General features: G+C 37.7%; 1 protein-coding gene and 1 long non-coding RNA gene across 2 annotated transcripts in view; one reads left to right on the top strand and one right to left on the bottom strand.

Moving 5' to 3' along the window:
- Positions 1-12,877, bottom strand: part of LOC115209882 (stAR-related lipid transfer protein 5-like) — a 226,870-nt gene that overhangs the window by 162,512 nt on the left and 51,481 nt on the right. The gene's annotated exons all lie outside the window — the stretch shown is intronic.
- The window catches only part of LOC118762422, a 7,274-nt gene continuing 1,948 nt past the window's right edge, over positions 7,552-12,877 (top strand). Inside the window, exons 1-2 of the long non-coding RNA XR_004998171.1 lie at positions 7,552-7,563; positions 9,152-9,157. This is a non-coding gene — a long non-coding RNA (uncharacterized LOC118762422). The remainder of the gene's footprint in view (positions 7,564-9,151; positions 9,158-12,877) is intronic.

Below are 12,877 nucleotides of genomic sequence, written 5' to 3'. Positions count from 1 at the left end.
ATGGCTCGAGAAGGAACAAACAAACAAACAAAAATCAGTATGTAGATGTAATATTTCTGTGATGTATGCATGAGATAAATATTGTGAAAAATATTTTTTTGAGAGCAATAATATTAAAACAGGAGGTTGGAAAAAGTTTTGTTATTATTTATTACTGACAATATATAAATGCCTCATCCAAATGTAAATTTTTTTATTATTTGATTCTCTGCCTTAAGAATTTCGAATAGGATATGTCTTACGTATTTTCCCTACCTGCACAATTTTGTAACTCCTATTAGTAAATGTAACATGCGTGATAGTGAATAAATGCTACCAAATAAAATTGTGTATGTGTGTGTGTGTGTGTGTGTGTGTGTGTGTACGAGTAAGCACATAAATGCAAAACAAGGTGAAAAAAATTAGTATTCGAATTCCGAAAGTAGAGTAATATGCTTTAAGCTGAAAAAAAAAAGAATCTTCACAAACTATTACATAGGGTTTCACGATACTTTTTTCGTCGGACATTCGTGATCACTGACGAACAGCAACATAAAACTCTGAGTTACAGTTACAGCTTGTGAAGACTGCGGCGAGCTGGCAGAACCGTTAGCACTCCGGGCGAAATGCATAGCCGTATTTCGTCTGCCTTTACGTTCTGAGTTCAAATTCCGCCGAGGTCGACTTTGCCTTTCATCCTTTTGGGGTCGATAAAGTAAGTACCAGTTACGCACTGGGGTCGATAAATTAAGTACCAGTTACGCACTGGGGTCGATAAATTAAGTACCAGTTACGCACTGGGGTCGATGTAATCGACTTAATCCGTTTGTCTGTCCTTGTTTGTCCCCTCTGTGTTTAGCCCCTCGTGGGTAGTAAAGAAATAAATAATGCATATGTGTGTGTGTGTTTGTGTAGATAGATAGATAGATAGATAGATAGATAGATAGATAGATAGATAGATAGATAGATAGATAGATAGATAAATAGATAGATATACGCACAAGCACGCACACGTATACATGTTTATATGCATAGTTTCTATGTGTCATCACGTGTGCTTAATGATATTGTGTTTTGACGTTGTAAGGGAGGGGTGACGAGGTGGATCTGGGCTGTTATATAAAGACACCGATGTAATAATAGGGAATGTTTCACTAATGCCATATCGTGCCACATTGAATAGCAATGTTAATCTGGGTTGTTAACGACTTAACGCGGAAATACTCCGAAAGCAAATAGTAATATTTTACATCAGACATATCTGCGTGGCTAATATGACGGCTTCGCAGCCACCTGATTCCGAGTTTAGTGCCACTGCACGCTACCTTAGAAAAGACACTCCAATCATATGATATTTAACCTTTATTCAAAGGGAATTGGTGAAAGCCAACTACTCCATTTCCGTTACATATATATATATATATACCGATTCCTCGGTGTTATTTTGCATTTATGATAAAATAAATATATACAAATTATAATAATTAATATCAAAAATATACAGTAAAGCTCTGTCCTACTTCGCGGATATTCATTTATCGCGGGGGTGGGGTGGAACGTAACACCCGCGATAGTCGAAGGATTACTGTATACCATCGAGAGAGAGAGGGGGATATATACATATATATTTCTTTACTACCCACAAGGGGCTAAACATAGAGGGGACAAACAAGGGCAGACAAAGGGATTAAGTCGATTACATCGACCCAGTGCGAAACTGGTACTTTATTTATCGACCCCGAGAGGATGAAAGGCAAAGTCGACCTCGGCGGAATTTGAACTCAGAACGGAACAGCAGACGAAATACGGCTACGCATTTCGCCCGGCGTGCTAACGATTCTGCCAGCTCATGTGTGTGTGTCTGTATATATATGTATGTATGTATCTATATATGTTATGTACATATGTAACATAACACACACACACACACACACACACACACACACACACATATATATATATATATATATATATATATATATATATATACACACACATACATATATATATACATATATATACACACATACATATATGCACATATACATTTTGCATAGACACACACACACACTGACTGAGAGATAAGAGTTAATGGTCAAAATGCATACATAAATCACTTCTGATGTAGGTAACTTGGTGCTTTGTTAAACTATTGTATTACAGCTCAAAAAAATATTTGTTCAAAACCAATTGGATATCATTGGATACCCGTGTGATAAATGTTTATTACGTATATGTGTACAACTGTATGCATTTTATACATGGAGAATAATAATTAGGTCTATATTCACTCCATATTCAGCAGATTAAACAACATGTCTTAGCTTCAATGAAATATCGAGGCATTCAAAAGGAAACCACGATGATATATAGCTTCAACAAAATCTGGGTGGTATGTGCCTGAAATTTTACGTAAATCTTCGGATAAACTTCCATCATTTAGTCCTGTGTTGCGGGGAGCAAATCATTGGAACAGTTTCTTAGTTTTTCCTTCGGCCTTAATTTCAGTAAAATGTCACCAAATATTTATATATTGTAACTCGACTGTGTCTTGTACTTAGTATTTTTTCGTTCAATTTTGGCTAATGAAGCGTCTGGCTCGTAGGAATTTTTCAGCACTATCCTGTCCAGAAAAACATGTCGTATGTTCTGTAGCCCAGTCATATATCTTATTTGGAAATAGTATGCTTCTAACACACACACACAGAAATATACATATAAGTATTATATATACATATATACACATATCGGTCACTTCAACTATGTAACCATACACGTGTTTTCTTGGACTATTCTTTTCCTTTTCTCCGAGCCTTTCCTCTTTCTGACGAAAAACCAACGCTTGAAACGTCACACAACCATTCTTTTGTCTATCTTAAACTGAGCGTCAACCTATAATACATTCACAGTGTACATCCTTTTGACTTTTACTGCTTTTGTTTTCATATTCCATTTACTCTTTTACTTGTTTCAGTAATTTGACTGCAGCCATGCTGGAGCACCGCCTTTAGTCGACCAAATCAACCCCAGGATTATTCTTTGGAAACCTAGTACTTATTCGATCGGTCTCTTTTGCCGAACCGCTAAGTTTCGGGGACGTAAACACACCAGCATCGGTTGTCAAGCGATGTTGGGGGACAAACACAGACACACAAACACACACACATATATATATATACATATACATATATACGACGGGCTTCTTTCAGTTTCCGTCTACCAAATCCACTCACAAGGCTTTGATCGGCCCGAGGTTATAGTAGAAGACACTTGCCCAAGATGCCACGCAATATGACTGAACCTGGAACCATGTGGTTCGTAAGCAAGCTACTTACCACACAGCTACTCCTTTACATATATGCATACACATATAGTTTACTATTCTGTTATTACTAGGGTCAACGAAAGCAATACTCCATCAAGAGAGAGAAAGATATCGTTCACTAACTATACACAGTATTTAAATATGAGTTACTTATAGCGTAAAGCTGTGGAAACAATATTTTGACAGATTTATATATATCATACCTTGTGTCAATGCTTGAAGACACAAGGTATGATAAATAAATCTGCCGAATGTTTCTACAGCAATAAACAATTAATAGTTTAAGCTTGATTCCCAACCACATGGTTCCGGGTTCTGTATCACATGGCACCTTGGCAAGTGCCTTCTGTTATAGCCCTGGGACCACCAAAGCCTTATGATCGAATTTGTTAGACGGAAACTGAAAGAAGCTCGTTGTATGTGTGTGCGTGTGTGTGCATCTTTGTGTGTCACCCACCACCGCTTGACAACCAGTTTTCGTGCATATTTACACATAACCTAGCGTTTCGTCAAAAGTGACCGACAGAATAAATACCAAGAGTAAAACAGTACTGGGGATCGATTCATTCGATTAAAAATTCATCAAGGCGGTGCCCCAGCATGGCCTTAGTTTAATGGTTGAAAGAAGTAAAAGATAAAACGATAATATATGTGTTGTATATATGTGTGTGTACATGCATACATACACGCACAAACTCATATATGTGTATATGTATGAATGCATTATGTATGTATGTATGTATGTATGTATGTATGTATGTATGTATTTATGTATGTATGTATGTATGTATGTATGTATGTATGTATGTATGTATGTATGTATGTATGTATGTATGTATTTAAAGCTGCAGAAACAATTCGGCAGAAATTATTGCGACTATTAGTACTAATTTCACGCTTTACAGATTTTCGAGTAATTAGTTCCATTTAATAAATTAAACAACATTACATATATATAAAGTTACGAATACTGTTGAAATAAACATATTAAATAAAAGGATATATTTGATATATGTAAATGTAATACTTTATAAACTATTGCTAAAAATAATGTTCTCCAATATACTTTAAATATTTTGATTCTAGTAGCATGGATAATTGTGTTACGCAACTATTCATTTTCTTTCAAAAGTTAATTAAAAGATATTTATTGAATAATTTTGCTTTGGGACAAAGAATGAAACACAATTCCGTTTGTTTGTTCAAGATGGAGACTTTATAGAATTGCATATTGTGTTTCTCTGAGAGACTAAGATTACATGTATTGTTACCTTGTTTATAAGGATTGACTTGTAATATAATCCCGGCAGGTTTATAGCCCTTAAAATTATTATTTTTAAGTACCATATGTATTTTGATAAACTAGAGCCCCATAATCTCCCTGGACTTTTCAAACAAATACTGATTAAAATATCCTTTATATGTATTTTCAGGTACTACAATAAAAATCATTGAAAAAATATATCAGCAAATATGTTTGCACAGTAACCCCCGCTTACGAAAAGCATGAATTGATTAACTGAATAATTTACGACTTCAAGATTGTTACGTAACTAGAGACTACAAAATTAAAATGGCTGCTTAAAATTATAACATTTGATATGTACTTCTATTACAGAATTAAGTGTATACCCGAAGCTAAATTTAGCAATCGTTATGATCATCATAATTGTTGTCGTTGTTGTTGCCAGCATCATCATCATCAACACCACCATGATTTTGACGTCCACTTTTTCGTGTTTCCAGTGTCCGACGGAATTCGTTGAGGCAAGCTTTCTACGCCGGAACCTCGGATGTTACCAGCCCTTGTATGTTTGCAAGCAAAGCAATAATTTCCAAAGACGGGACATATTTTCCACAGAAGATTAAAAATGTGAGGCGCTGCTTGTATGACGTTGATACTTGTTTGCAATTTATCAAGCGATGTCAAAACAAGAAAGTACAAACATACACACATATGACAAGCTATTTTTAGTCTCCTTCTACTTAATCAAATAACAATTGTTTGGTCGGGACGGGCTATAGTAGAAATCAATTGTTCAAGGTACCATGCAGTGGAACTGAACCTAACGGAGTGAACTTCTTAACTGTACAGTCATGCCGGCGCCCAAAACTATTTCTATTAAAACTTTTGTGATATTTATATTGGGGCATTAAACCAAAGGATTTTACGAGCCTGGAAATTGGTATAATGTCTATCGCAGAAAATATGTCCACCCCCGCTTTATATTTGCGCTTTATTCTAATAAAAGGCTATTCTATTGACTGAAGATCGAATGTAGCATTTGGTTAAGGAGTTCCTCGACACAGACTTTGGAGAATTTTGAACCTGGCAGTAGATTAGCGCAACTTTTAACGTAAAACATAGCAAAACTCCGCTTGGCTTGTTGGAACTTTATATATATATATATATATATGTATATATATATATATATATTATATATATATATATATATATATACATATATATATATATATACATACATATATATATATTCCTCATGTTGGTCTCCTAACCTCTAATGTTACACGGGTGACAAGACTGGCTTTTGAAAGTCTGATATTACCACAGACATTACAGATGAGATCACCTCAGCGTATTTTACCGTATAGAACTTAAACATCCCGCAGTTTTCGAAGATCACGTTTCCTCATTTAATGAATAATTCGAATTTTCTCAAATTACAAGCTTTTATATGTGTATATTCGATTGTTTCAGTATTTGATTGCGCGTGTGTGTCTTTATGGTTATCGGTGTAAAACTAGTAAATTATACTGCCTCCGTCAATCATAACTTAGCATCTTCATAATCAGAGATTGATAAAATAAATACTAAACTGAAACAAGCACTAAAGTCGATGCGTTTGATGAATAACCTGTAATTGTGGTGTCCCAGTATGGCCGTGTTCCGACCACTGAAATCAGTAAAAAGAATATTCTTTACTCTGTCACTCTTTTACTTGTTTCAGTCATTTGACTGCGGCCAGGCTGGAGCACCGCCTTTAGTCGAGCAAATCGACCCGGGGACTTATTCTTTGTAAGCCCAGTACTTATTCTATCGGTCCCTTTTGCCGAACTGCTAAGTTACAGGGACGTAAATACACCAGCATCGGTTGTCAAGCGATGTTGGGGGGGGGGACAAACACACACACACATATATATATTCATATATACGACGGGCTTCTTTCAGTTTCCGTCTACCAAATCCACTCACAAGGCTTTGATCGGCCCGAGGCTATAGTAGAAGACACTTGCCCAAGGTGTCACGCAGTGTGACTGAACCCGGGACCATGTGGTTGGTAAGCAAGCTACTTACCACACAGCCACTCCTACATCAACAATTCTGATTTCGATGATGATGATGATGATGATGATGATGATGATGATCAAGATGTTGATGATCCAGACGACGACGACGACAACGGTGACAATAATAATGTTGATGGCGATGTTAATTGTAATTCATCACACCCAACTTCACATTCTCTAACCCCAGCCAACCTATCCCCCTCCTCTACGAATAGTTTACCCCCTTCTGTGTTAGCGCTCACCTGTAGATATACATTTGTGATAATCATTTATCAGTTAGAAGGGAGGGAGATTGTGTGTGTGGTGGTGGGGTGGACGTTGAGGTTTTGTTGTGTATCGGGGTCTCTACACAGAGATTTAAGCTGGATTAAGATAAAGGAGGTGGCTTTATTGTTGCCATTGAGAGTAGAAACGAAAGGAGCAGAAGGGAGAGAGAGAGAGAGAGAGAGAAATAATGGAGAAGAGAGGAAAGAGTAAGTAGAAGTAGGGGAACAAAACGAGAAATGGTACATAGGTAAGAGAGCGAAAGAGAGAAGAGGGTGGGGTAAAAATAATTGAGGTACACAGCAAGACTGTGATACAGTTGGTTGGAGAAAAGCTATAGGGAAGTAAAATCAGAGGTAGTTGTGGTGTAAGAAAGGCAGAGAGAGAGAGAGAGAAACAGAAGTGAAGCACGAGAGAGGGGGAAGAATAGAGAGGGAGAGAAAGAAGGGAAAAAGAAAGGCGAGAGAACGACAAGCAAAGTTAAGTAAAAAGTAAATGTATATGAAAGACGAAGACTTGAAAGGCTTAATAAATAATAAATTTGGTCAGACTATCTGTCTGTTATGAACTGGTCTGCTCATGTATGTATATCTACATTTTATAACACCTGCATATATTTCATACATATGTTATATTTCGCAACAACATCAATATATATTCCTATAGTTATACATATATAGATACATGTGTAATGGTTTAAAATTTGGGCACACGGCCAGCAATTTTCAAGAAGAAATCAGTCGATTATATCAGCCCCAGTCATCAACAGGTATTTATCTTATGAACCCCGAAATCATGAAAAGTAAAATCGACCTCGGTGGAATTTGAACTCAGAACAAAAAGACGGACGAAATGCCGCCAAGCATTTTGTCCGGTGTGCTAAAGAGTCTGCCAGCTCACCGCCGTTTTAGTTACAAATACATTCTTTTCTACACTAGGCACAATGCCCGAAATTTGCGGGGAGGAGACCGGTCGATTTGATCGACCCCAGTACGCAACAGATACTTAATTTATCGACCTAGAAAGGAAGAAAGGCAAAGCCGACTTCGGCGGAATTTGAACTCAGAACGTAGCGGCAGACGAAATACCTATTTCTTTACTACCCACAAGGGTCTAAACACAGAGGAGACAAACAAGGACAGACAAAGGGATTAAGTCGATTACATCGACTCCAGTGCGTAACTGGTACTTATTTAATCGACCCCGAAAGGATGAAAAGCAAAGTCGACCTCGGCGGAATTTGAACTCAGAACGTAGCGGCAGATGCATTTCGCCCGACGTGCTAACGTTTCTGCCAGCTCACCGCCTTAAATTACAAATATATTAATATACATATGTATTTGATTACATTGTGCGCAGGAATTTCATCTCCGGCTGAGAATCTTGAGGCAAACTTACTTCAAATATTTCCGATCTGGAATGAAAATATTTGCCAGTAGACTCTAAGGCAGCCACAGAAGAGGCGGTCATGGTTGAATTATTCATTATGCGATAGTTATCACTCATTCTCACCTGCTACTGGCGTGTATCCAAGCAAAAGGATTAATGAAATTATTGATGCTGCAGAAAAATATCTGACTGAATATTTTATGTGGTTGCTTTTATCTATTTATTATTCAGCATCTATCGGTTGACACATCGTTGTTACTGACTCGAGTCGTAGGACATATAAGCCGGTTGCTTGGTTTCCATGGCGTAAGAACGACCGAGATCACAACATACGCCTTTGGACGGGATGCCAGTCCGTCACACGGTTACACATTTACAGATGTGTGGACTGAACTGAAGAACACAACGCACTGCCTGGTCCTGGAATCGAAACCATGGTCTTACGGTCGTAAGCGCAGTACTCTAACCATTTCGACGTGAACCTTCATTATCTGGTTTGAGTGGCAGACATATTGTTTTAGGAGGTGTAGCGCGCTATTTAGTGTGGTTTGTAGTATATTGAGATTTGTTGTTGTTGATCGACCCCAGTACGCAACTTGTACTTAATTTATCGACCTGGGGTGCCAGATTTATACGTGGTTTAAATACTGGTGGAAGTGCTGTACCGTTGTGTGATGAGAACAGTAGCAAAAAGGAGTGTGATGCTATTTTCGCATGAGGTTGCTTTGAGTGTGTGTGGGAAAAATCGTGCGGGTACAGACTAAAAGGAATGGGTGAGATAATGGATCCCTGTTGTTCTCTCAGCAAAAATACTATAGCTAAATTTAAAAACAGTGGAAGTTGTAGCTGTAGTTAGATAGCTACCAATCAACCTTGGACGAGCAGATCTAAGTTTAAAGATGTCTCAGCCATAACCATTGCTTGCTTTTTTTTATTTATTTTTTTTAGTTTCAGCTCAGAGCTACGGCCATGCTGATGCACCGCCGTTAAGACGAATAAATGAGAAAGCTGGTGATGCGGTTACATAGGACTGAAACACTTTACACTAAGATATCTAGTATCTTAGCATAACGAAGTTACCACACGACCAAACTGCCACGTAATACGAGTGATAACTGGCTGTTATTTCTAGCATCCTGAAATGGTTCCAGTGTTTGTTTACGACATGTCACCAATAAACGTATGTTGGACGGAGTCAGGAATGATAATGGTTAAGAGGAGGGATGAAAACTCTCCTCTCATAATAACACGTCTTATGTTTTCTGAATGGTGGCGCCAAAGAATCTATACACCCCAACTTAAACATGGTCAACATCCCTTGTCATCGCTTTCAAGGCTCTATTTACACACACACACACACACAACACACACACACACACACACACACACACACACACACACACACACACACATACATACACACACATGTGCACATTTACACACAGGCACAAGCGAGTGCATCAACATGCGTGTTGATGTTTGTACTTTGTACGTACGTACGCTCAGATTGTTTTGACTTGGTCAAACTTGCATAACACGTTGACAAGAATTGTCCGAAAGACAGTATATACCAAGTGTACGAGGGTGGGAAGCAGACATATCGTGTAGTGTGGTGACATGAATAGGGTATTTAAAGAATAGATTTATATCGTGTAAGGGAAATTATTTGTTTTTTCAATAAATTGGTAACTGTCAACATTGAAAGGCACCATATTAATTCTCTTTTGTTCCTTATATTTTTTTTTCTCCTTCTTGTGGAAAAAAAAAAGAGTATGTCGAAGAGAAAATGAAAAGTAAAAATAAAGAAAATAAATGTTAAAATGTCAGCAAAAAAACAAAAAATGCTGGCGAGTTACATCGAATGACTGAAAATTGGGTTACCTTGATCGACATGTCAAGAATGTCAGTATATATATATGTATATTCGTGTGTGTGCGTGTGTATGTGTGTGTATGTGTACGTGTGTGTATGTGTGTATGTATGATATATATATATATATATATATATTTACAAATATATATGTATATATACATATATATATATACATATGTATATATATACACACATATATACATATATATATCATATATATCATATATATATATATCATATATACACACACACACACACACATATATATATATATATATATAATAAACATATATATCTATTATATATATATATCATCATCAAATATTTTTGATGTTTTTAGGTCATTTATGAAAACGATCAGTTATGAAGTATGTTTTTGTATGTGTGTGCGTTTGTGTGTGAGTATGTGTTGTTACATCTATGCGAGTCCATGTAATACACGCATATACGTACACACTCACTCATTTGTGCACTCACGCGCGCACACATACACACACGCAAGCACGTACGCACATACACAGATACGGACTGAAGAACAATCCTTTCATCACATGCTGAGTGCAGACTTTCGTCCAATGCAGCAATGATGCCGCTTGGAAACGTATTGGATCCTTATTTGGACCTACACTCTATAGCACTATGTTTACATCACTCTCATCCTTGCACTTATCACAGGAATCTGGGAGAAATTGCAAATATTCCAACCTTGGAGGAACCACTTTTCTTGTAAGGATTTATTCTTTATTTTCAATTCGGCACACTAACTCCTCTACACACTCACAGACACACACACACACACACACACACACACACACACACACACACACACGCGTGTGTGTATATATATATATATTCTTAATATGGTGACCCAACGAGTGAGAACCTGCTGTCCTATATGGCCACACTGTCTGCCAGAATTAACGATCAAGTCTCCATCAAGAGTGGCTGTGCGGTAAGTAGCTTGCTTACTAACCACATGGTTCCGGGTTCAGTCCCACTGCGTGACACCTTGGACAAAGTGTCTTTTACTATAGCCTCGAGCCGACCAAAGCCTTGTGAGTGGATGTGGTAGACGGAAACTGAAAGATGCCCGTCGTATATATATATATATATATATGTATGTGTGTATATGTTCGTGTGTCTGCGTTTGTCCCCCCCCCCCCAACATCGCTTGACAACCGATGATGGTGTGTTTACGTCACCGTAATTTAGCGGTTTGGCAAAAGAGACCGGTAGAATAAATACTAGGCTTACAAAGAATAAGACCTGGGGTCGCTTTGCTCGACTAAAGGCGGTTCTCCAGCATGGCCACAGTCACATGACTGAAACAAGTAAAAGAGTACTGTCATGAAGAAAGTATTATTCTAGATGCACCAATATTGATTTCAAATTTTGGCACAAGACAAGCAATTGCAAGGAACGTGCAGGTCAATTATATCGATCCCAATAATCAACTGATACTTATTTTATCGATTTCAAAAGGTTGACAAGCTAAGTCGACTTAACAGAATTTTAAAATGATATCGTGAAGTCGGACGAAATACCTATTTCTTTATTGCCCACAAGGGCTAAACACAGAGGGGACAAACAAGGACAGACATAGGTATTAAGTCGATTACATCGACCCCAGTGCGTAACTGGTGCTTAATTTATCGACCCCGAAAGGATGAACGGCAAAGTCGACCTCGGCGGAATTTGAACTCAGAACGTAACAGCAGACGAAATACTGCTAAGCATTTAGCCCGGCGTGCTAACGTGTCTGCCAGCTCGCCGCTATATTTTTGCCCGGCATACTAACAGTTGTTCAAGCTCTGAGCCTTTTTTTAAAATTGAGATACTTCTTGCACCTAGGCTTCCAAACCTATCACCCATGTAATTACTAACTAGGCTCGATATGGTTTAACTTCGGTGATCGAACGAGAACCAGTGAACTGAGCATGATAAGGCCCAAAGGAATTGCACTATTATTGTTAAATAGACACCATAGTCATCGCTTGAGCAGTCTAATTGTAGTCCTACTTGTACATTGGCTGATTTGGGGTTAAAACTATACAACAGCATTAAAAACAAAAGCTTGAAAAATTATTTCTTAGCCCCGATTCTCTGAAATGCTAAAAGGATTTTCAACATCACAAATCCTAAGTTCCTAGCATATTTCTGCTAACGTATGTATGTTGCATAACAGAAAAGGTTAACAGTTTGACCTTGATTTGATAAAGGTCAGTATGTTGACCTTGCTTTGTTTAAAGGTCAGCTAGCTGACCTTGCCTTTGAATAAGTGTCTACAAACTGTCAAAACCAACGAGAAATTATGAGAATTTTAATCGAATTCGAAATGTTGAGGTAAAGTGGAATGATTGTGTCATTTTTTTTTGTGAGAGGCATGAACGCCAAAGCATCATTTCTCACATGTAGAATAAACAAAAACATGGCAATTCATGTCTACATGAGAAGCAGTTATTTAAAAATTAGTGAAGTTGAGATATGGGGGAAAGAGTGCGGGGAGACAAAAGAAGCGAGAGGGAAAGGAAAGAGAATAAGAAAGGGGGACAAAGAAAAAGAGAGCAAGGGACAATATTAATAATGGTAGACATTATGACAGCCAAAGTATTTAACCGGTGTAAGGACCCTGTGAAAAGGTGTAAATATAGGCGTGCGTGTATGTGAGTGGATATGCGTGTGTTAGAGAAAGTGTGCGTGTGTGCGTATTTTAAATCTGACAACGTCGCAGTAGCATAC

The sequence above is a fragment of the Octopus sinensis genome, linkage group LG3 (genome assembly GCF_006345805.1).
Source record: "Octopus sinensis linkage group LG3, ASM634580v1, whole genome shotgun sequence".
Lineage (NCBI taxonomy): Eukaryota > Metazoa > Mollusca > Cephalopoda > Octopoda > Octopodidae > Octopus > Octopus sinensis.
The sequence above is the reverse complement of the archived record's forward strand: the minus strand, read 5'-3'. Positions and strand labels throughout refer to the sequence as shown.